The sequence below is a fragment of the Dermochelys coriacea genome, chromosome 8, assembly GCF_009764565.3.
Source record: "Dermochelys coriacea isolate rDerCor1 chromosome 8, rDerCor1.pri.v4, whole genome shotgun sequence".
In the NCBI taxonomy this organism is placed as follows: domain Eukaryota; kingdom Metazoa; phylum Chordata; order Testudines; family Dermochelyidae; genus Dermochelys; species Dermochelys coriacea.
In genome coordinates this window covers 108,507,774-108,516,674 of record NC_050075.1, presented here as the reverse complement: position 1 = coordinate 108,516,674, position 8,901 = coordinate 108,507,774, and the positions used below count along the sequence as shown (strand labels likewise).

Below are 8,901 nucleotides of genomic sequence, written 5' to 3'. Positions count from 1 at the left end.
AGTAACCTACACTGCAATCCATGGGGCATAGCATTAAACGATTACAACCCAAACTTTTTGGGGACCCCATCCTGAAAGAAATCTTTCCTGAGTCCCCTCTTCTGGCCTTCAAACAACCTCCAATCTCGCCAAGCTCATCTCATCAGAAGCAAGCTCCCCACACACCACGACACACCAACTTAAAAAGTGATACTACACCCTGCCAGAACAACGGGTGCAAATCCTATAGCAGTGGAGATGTGTCTGCAATGATCAATACCCCTCTCCCAAATACACCTTTCAAGATCCACAGATCTTACGCATGCCTATCACAACATGTGATGTACCACATCCACTGCACTAAATGCCCCAGTAACAATTATGTGGGTGAAACCAGATAATCACTACGGTCTCTAATGAACTCGCACAGAAAAATTATAGAAGACAAAAAATCCCTATCACCTGTGGGTGAACACTTTTCACAAAATGATCACTCTATATCTGACTTATCCGTCCTTATCCTCATAAGAACATAAGACCGGCCATACTGGGTCAGATCAAAGGTCCATCTAGCCCAGTGTCCTGTCTTCCAACAGTGGCCAATGCCAGGTGCCCCAGAGGGAATGAACAGAACAGGGAATCATCAAGTGATCCATCCCCTGTTGCCCATTCCCAGCTTCTGGAAACAGAGGCCAGGGACATCATCCCTGCCAAGCCTGGCTAATAGCCATTGATGGATCTATCCTCCATGAATTTATCTAGTGCTTTTTGAACCACATTATAGTCTTGGCCTTCACAACATCCTCTGGCAAGGAGTTCCACAGGTTAACTGTGCATTGTGTGAAGAAATACTTGCTGTTTGTTTGTTTTAAATCTGCTGCCTATTAATTTCATTTGGCGACTCCTAGTTCTTGTGTTATGAGAAGGAGTAAATAACATTTCCATGTTTCCTTTCTCCACACCAGTCATGATTTTATAGACCTCCATTGTATCATCCTGTGATGGGGCATATCCACCCCGCACCAGCCTCGAGAGGGTTAACTCTGCTTTGCAGGCTAAGGAAGCCCCGCCCTCTGACCCTGCTGGGCACGCTCAGCCTGGAGGCAGCATATAAAAGGTAGTAGCCCAGCTCAGTCTGGGCAGGATGTGAGCTCTCTTGGGGGTGCTATAGGCCCCAACTGCAGGACTGTGGCTCACAGAGTGCCAGATGGGCTTGGGGCTGCACTGGTGGGAGCCTGGCCATTGAGGACCCCAGAGGAACCAGGGAGCTTCAATGAGGGGGAAAGGGTAAGAAGCAGCCCAGGGGACTTAAACTTTTCAATGGTGAGTGAACGGGGGAACTTTTCAATGGTGAGTGAATGGCACTGGGCTGGGATTCAGAGGAGCAGTGAGGGCTGAGTCCCCTTACCTGGGGTGCCACACCCCCAGTGGGCCAACAGGCCAGGCAATCTCACAGAGGTGGGCTACTAGGCTAACTCTGGCTATTAGGCCACACTGCCCTGTATAGAAGGGCTGTCTACTGACTCTGGCCATTGGGCCATGCTGCCCTGGCTGAAAGGGCCATCTTATTGATGCCAGCCACTAGGCCATAGTAACTCATTAGTATAAGAACTAATGGGCTGTGGTATCCTTTGTCCTTCTTTTGGACCACATGTGACCCAACACCCTATGGCAGGGTGTTCCTATTCCATGATTGCCCCCCCCCCCCCCGTTGTCTCTTCCAAGCTGAAAAGTCCCAGGGCTCTTAATCTTGCCTCATATGGCAGCTGTTCCATAACCCTAGTCATTTTTTTGTTGCCCTTTTCTGAACCTTTTCCAATTCCAATAGATCTGTTTTGAGATGGGGTGACCACATCTGCACACCTTATTCAAGATGTGGGCATACCATGGATTTATAGAGAGGCAACATATTTTGTCTTATTGTCCATCCCTTTCTTAATGATTCCTAACATTGTTTGTTTTTTTAACCTTTGCTGCACATTGAGTGAATGTTTTCAGAGAACCATCCACAATGACTACAAGGTCTTTCTTTAGTGAAAACAGCTAATTTAGACCCCATCATTTTAGATGTACAGTTGGGATTGTTTTCTGATGTTCATTACTTTGCATTTATCAACATTGAATTTCATCTGCCATTTTGTTGCCTGGTCACCCAGTTTTGCAAGATCCTTTTGTAGCTCTTTGCAGTCTGCTTGGGGCCTCAAAGGAAACCTGCACAACACTGTCAAAAGACAAGCCTGGGAGCTTCAAGTCATAACTTTGCTAGACACTAAAAATCATGGCCTCAGTAAAGATGCTAGATTTATGGCTCGTTACAGTGTGTAACTCCTTAACACCCCCCCTTTTGTCCTATGTACCTGGAGAGGTGTTAACTGGCCACTTCCCCTTGAATGGGCTCTTACAATGCCTGTTAACTACTTGCTCTAAATAAGTTGTTCTGCCTTGTATTTAGCTCCAACACTGAGGTTTGGCCTACGCTATAGCCTTACATCAGTGTAACTACAGCACTCAGGTGTGGAAACCCCGAGCAATGCAGTTAAACCACCCTAACCCCCAGTGCAGACAGCACTATGTTGACAGAAGGCCTTCTCCCACCAACACTGCCTCTCAGGGAGGTGCAGTACCTATGCAGACAGGAGAAGCTCTCCCATCAGTGTAGGGAGCGTCTTCACTAAGTGTTACAGCGGTGCTGTGTGTGTAGACAAGCCCTGTGCACCTTTCCCAGGCCTGAAGAAGAGCTCTGTGTAAGCTTGTCGTCTTCACCTGCAGAAGTTGGTCCAATAAGAGATTACCTCCCCCACCTTGTATCTAGAAAGTGCCAGCTGCATTTGGGGCTTCCACTCTGTGGCTGCCCTGCTCTGGGAGCAGAACTAACTGCCACCAAGGGGCAAACACTTGCACCCACTCCCAAACTCAGCTGGATTAAAGCAGTGCCCTGGATGCTCTAGGTTCCACTAGCAACCCTTGAGCCATGAGTCCCCCTGAAAGTGCTCTCTGCCTGATGGCCTGCCAGTGAGCACAATTCCAGTATCCAGTGCTGCCACACAGTGGTGAAATGGCATTTCAGAAAGCAGGATCTGCAAAGTCTCCTATTAAAAGGAGCCTGAGGCAGCAGAAAGGGGTTGGAACCTGTTCAGACCCCAAAGGATCTTTTGAGCAAGCTAACAAGCAGGAGTGCATATTAAACAGAGATGAAGGAAACCTGCTAGGGGATCAGCTGATCCCCAGCCAGCTTAAATTGTTCCCTCCAACATATTCCCCAGGACAATGTCTCCAGCAAGGTTCTACCACCTCCTTTAGGGGAAATAGCCTGCCAGCCGCCTTCTTTCATAGGAGGTTACGGGAGAGGAGTGGGGGGAATGTGACACGAAGGTGCTACTAATACAGTTCTGCCAGTTCCCACAATATTTGGTGGTTTTTCTCAAAGCTCCACTTCTGGAGACGTTATTTATAATGTAAATGAAATTGGATTGTAATCCCCCTTTCTGATAGCTCATAATGTTCACATACAAATTCCTTTGTAGCTGAAATCTTATCCCAGATGGGATGACTTTTTTTTTTTTTGAACCTGTCAGTAAATCCATTCTGAATTCTACCTTTATGTGCAAAAAGCCAACTAGAATGTGTCCTCAAAAAGAAAAGGAGTACTTGTGGCACCTTAGAGACTAACAAATTTGAGCATAAGTTTCGTGAGCTACAGCTCACTTCATCGGATGCATCAAATAAAAAAAAGCTTAGACTCAAATTTTAGTCTCTAAGGTGCCACAAGTACTCCTTTTCTTTTTGCGAATACAGACTAACACGGCTGCTACTGAAACCTGTCATTAGAATGTGTCCTGTAACTTCTAGTCAGAAATATCATGGTAAAACATCTGAACAAATTTTGTTCAAACTTAGCTTGCTCCATACATCTCAATGAGATCTAAAAACAAGCCCATGTTTGAAGGAAATTTGTTTGGTTGTTTTGAAGTTGGGGGTTTTTTTTTGTAATGCATATGCCATAGATTTTGACTTTTCAAGTAAATAAAGTACTCAAAAGTCAATCAGCCTGAATGTAGCATTAATGGTGGGTTTGATTTTCTTTGGCATGGAATTAGTGAGTTCAATAACTTATTGATATTCAGACTTCTGAAGAGAGATTATGAAATATTGGACTTTGGTAGATCCAGGAAGAATTTTGCCATTGACTTCAATGGGACGAGGGTTTCACCTATGGCAATTGGAGCCATGTTAGACAGTAGAACAGCAGCTCTTATCATCGGCACAGCCCAGCACGAATGCAATGGTTGTATAACCATGCTGGCAGGCCATGCAAACCAGGAAGTGCAACCACAACCCCTTTTTAGTTTGAAAAAATATATTTAATAGCCAAAACCAATTTGAACATTTTAGTTTAAAAATATCTAAGTTATTAATGATGAAGCTGTTAAAGAAAATGTCAAGTTGAAGAGTATTTAAATCCAGAATGTGAGTTGGTTAAATTAGTTTAGAGTTTAAGTTAAAATGAGAATGAAAATGTGCAGTTAAGGCTGCTACTGCCACCCTTAAATCATGCTGGTATGAGCCTTCTCTTCCTAAACCAGAATCCTGTCCATTAAGGATGGAGTCATCCATAAATTTTAATTTACTTCTGCCACCATATCAGGCAACTGATATATTTTAAAGAGATTGTCAAGGTTGCAAAGCCCCACATTTGCCACACTTTTCCTCCCATGGCTGTTCGCAAAGTTCTTGGAATTCTCTGTATTCGCTTTTCTTTCTAGCGGAGGCTTCAATGCTTATAGTTTAGTTTATTATAGAACTAAATCTCCTCTAGCTCCAGCAGTCGTGAGTGACTATGAAATACCTTAGAGACTAACCAATTTACTTGAGCATAAGCTTTCATGAGCTACAGCTCACTTCATCAGATGCATCCGATGAAGTGAGCTGTAGCTCACAAAAGCTTATGCTCAAATAAATTTGTTAGTCTCTACGGTGCCACAAGTACTCCTTTTCTTTTTGTGAATACAGACTAACACGGCTGCTACTCTGAAATAACAGACTACATAGCAGAGTCCAAATAAGCAGTCCTTTAACAAGACAGGTATGCACACCCAAAGACCCAGGAAGAAAATGCCAGTAACAAACTAGCGTGTGCAACCTGGAACTTGCTACAAGAGAGAACTTGGGGGCATGTTTTCAACACTCAGGAGAAACCCTAGAACCTAATGCACACAAACACCCCTTTGCATGCTGAGGTTCATGAGCAAATCCAACATCACAAATTGCACCTGCTTGCTGAAGGGAAAGATGCTTGCTCAGAGAAGAGGGGTAGTATCTGACTTTCAGGAGAGTGTTCCAACAGACACACAAAAGGCAAGGTCCTTGCACTGAAGAGCTCTGAGTCCAACTCAGACAAAGTTTACTCCGAGCTATAGTGGGAAGAAAAATTATTGAAAAGCCTTTGACAGAAAAACCTTGTTTTGTGGATTTTTTTTTTTTTAAAAAGGTCATAAAACATGCACTTTACATCTCTTGAGTAAAAGCAAAAGCAGGCAGATTTCTCAAACGTGTTTGTCTATGAGCCAAAGTGACTATCAGTGGCTCCCTCTCTCAGGTAAACATGTAATTAGGATTCAGAGTAGCAGCTGTGTTAGTCTGTATTTGCAAAAAGAAAAGGAGTACTTGTGGCACCTTAGACTAACAAATTTATTTGAGCATAAGCTGTAGCTCACGAAAGCTTATGCTCAAATTTTAGTCTCAAAGGTGCCACAAGTACTCCTTTTCTTTTTACTTAATTAGGATGTTTCCAAATACATTTATTATGCACATGATTGAAGCCAATCCAGGCTGCAGTATAAATATTCTGCTTTTAAAAAGTTGCAGAAGCAGTGCAGGGTCAAAGGTCCCCCCAGATTTCTTCAAGGTTCCCATCAGAACCTATAAATTGTCTCCCCCACCCTACCCCCCCACACAATATTAACAGTTAGGTGTCCCCTGTGCCTGGCAGAAATCCAGGAGGGCTCAGTGCAGCATGGCAGGTCTTTGAGGCTGGCTCAGAGCATGCCTCCCTAGAGCAGCACATGGCTTGCCCTGCTCTCATGGCCTCTCTGAGGGTCTCAAAGTGCTTTACAAGCAGCTGCAGGGCACTACTGGGAGTCTGGTAGGGTCCCCCAGCATAGAGTGGGGGAGGCTTCACATTTAACCACCTATAGCTGTGCAGCTGCATGTGGGTTCAGAGGCTGCACCTGCAGCCCTGAGAACTTGGCCCAGCTGCCTGGTCCAAGTTCAGTGTCCATCACAGCAGTACCGTGTTTACAATGATGCCATGGCTTTGGGCCCACACTCTAAAGGGCACCACTCCTGCACTCTGCCCCCTCCCCACCGTTGGCTCCTCTCTGCCCCTCCCCTCATGCAAGCAGCAGGTGGGGCTTTGGGGTGGAGAAGCAGGGTGGGACCACGGTCTGGGCACCAGGGCCCAGACAAGGTTAATGTGGCTGTGCATCAGAGCCAGAAATAGAGCCTCAGGGGCTGAGACTATGCAGCCAAAGGCCAGATGGGACTGGGAGCCTGTGGCTAAAGGTGGGGCGGGCCAGGAGCTGGCTGTGAGCAGGGAAGCTGCTCCACATTGCACTGAAGGAGGTGCAGGAAGTGACGACTGAGGCTATGCTGCAGACTGCCCCCCCGCATCGTCTCTGCTGCCTGGGTTCACACCACACCCTCTACACTGTGCTCAGCCCCCATCTCCACAGTGATGTCGTCGGTGGAGAGCTGTGTCATTCCATGCCTACCCAGGAGGCCCTCTTGTCTGTGCAGCATCTGCTTCTGAACTATCCCTTTATGCAGTACACATGCCGCTCGCCCACAGGTGCTGTAGCAGAATCTTGCTGCATACACAACAGCAGATTTTTTTAAACAGCAATAGATTGGCTCTCTTTCTAAATACCATCTCTGCTTCAACTACTTTTTGCCTAATTGCTTCTCAGATTTATTATTTAATTAAAACTGTTCCTGGGGTATACAAGCAACAAATCCCAGTAAGTTTGTTTTTTTCAGAAATTATTTTCAGAAAGGTTTTATATCTTCACCTTTTGAAAGAATTACTCGCTCCTGTCTGAGAGGCTGTTTGCCAAGTTTCACCTGGTGGTAAAAGCTGGAGGTTGAAGTCTATAATGGGAACACTGACAAAGCTTTATCTACAGCATCACAACTGGCAACGCTAAACGTCATTTGAAAGACCAATGCAGTTGGTATTTTAAAGCAGTGCAATACAACATTCTTCATTATAGAGCATCCTTCAGACTGAGTGTCTCAAAATGCTCCAGAGAATTCATCATGAGCGAGAGAATGAGGCAAAAAGCTTGCAGGTGACACTTGGAGAGGAAACTGCATAGAATAAATCATGCAGGTGCAGGAAGAGAGACTTTCCTTACCCAAGGAGAGTCATGGGGGAGGGACAGAGGAGCATCATGAACAGGAGATCCAAGAATCAGGTTGGAGCTATGCAGAGTCTGTAACACCAGATAAACTTGTCCTTGGAGTCAATAACTGAGTTTCTCTGGTTCCCTTGTAGGCCAGCCTTGGGAGGTTATGTTCTGGGTTTTAGAGTAGCAGCCGTGTTAGTCTGTATTCGCAAAAAGAAAAGGAGTACTTGTGGCACCTTAGAGTAACAAATTTATTAGAGCATAAGCTTTTGTGAGCTACAGCTCACTTCATCCGATGAAGTGAGCTGTAGCTCACAAAAGCTTATGCTCTAATAAATTTGTTAGTCTCTAAGGTGCCACAAGTACTCCTTTTCGTTCTGGGTTTTGCAGCTCAAAGATCTTTCTAAAACGGGTCAGAGCTGAACATGGCACCTAAACACCCTGAAATTTGCGTGAGGACTCTATTCCAGGAGTAGTCTCAGCCCTGCCTTGTGCCTGGCTCTCTGGAAAGCAGCCCTGGGAATGTGTGGGAGAGAAGGATATCGTTCCCCCTCAAATGCTTGTAGTAAAATCATGGAAGAGCTGAGGCAGCCTGGAGCTTGCTTTGTGACTCACTCTTTGCAGTTTTCAGGCTTTTATCAATTTAGATTGCTCTAAATTGACTCCCAAGACAGTGCCAAGGCATTGTGGTGGTCTAAAGATCTCTTATCTTAGTATTTCATTAGAGTTAAATTTTCAGTGAGGGTTTGGTTTCTTGCCTACCAAGCAGCCTGGTCTAAGGCCTCCACTCCGAGCTCAATTTTTTCCCCTCCTCACAGAGCAGCAACCCCAGCAGCGGTCCCAGTTGGCTGGCCTGATGCCCCTGCTCTGCTGCCATGAAGCTCGTGAGGTTTCTAATGAAACTGAGTCATGAGACTGACCACTGAACTGAAGAACGGAACAATCACAGGAGTGGATGTCAGTATGAATAAGCATCTTAAAGCGGTGAAAATGACACTGAAGAACAGAGAGCCTGGACAGTTTGAGACAGAGTATTTGAGGAAATAACATTAGACTTCATTCTGCCAGGCTGTCTACCTCTGGATACGCTGCTAGTGGATGTTGAACCAAAAGTCGAATCCAAGAAAAGGGAAGCAGTTGTAGGAAGAGGCCGTGGCAGAGGACGAGGGGGGACCTAGGCCATAACTTCTCACACCACAGATGCATGTTACAAAATTCTAAGCAGCCTGATATTTTTTGTACAAGTTTTGTTTACAATCCCAATTTTTAAACACAAATTTGGAAAATTAAAGTGAATAGCTGGGAGTTCTTTCCAAATCACCTTCCTCCACCCTCTTTGCATGTATAATTTTTCTTACCTTTCTTTAGGGAATGTTAATGCTCCCTTTCTTTTCAGCTGAAGACTGCTGGGCAGGGACCATTTAGACATTTTTAAAGCGATGTTGGATCTGATCATTGCATTATTTTCCTTTTAGCATCTTTTAGATAATTACATTAATACTAAAAACACACAGCTTGC

At 45.0% G+C, this 8,901-nt stretch overlaps 1 long non-coding RNA gene across 1 annotated transcript; it reads left to right on the top strand.

Annotated features, from left to right (window-relative positions):
- The first annotated feature begins 1,128 nt into the window (after positions 1–1,128).
- LOC119860461 lies at positions 1,129–8,631 on the top strand. The gene is made up of 2 exons (XR_005294548.2): positions 1,129–1,302; positions 8,201–8,631. It is a non-coding gene; the product is annotated as an uncharacterized LOC119860461 (long non-coding RNA).
- The last annotated feature ends 270 nt before the right edge of the window (positions 8,632–8,901 follow it).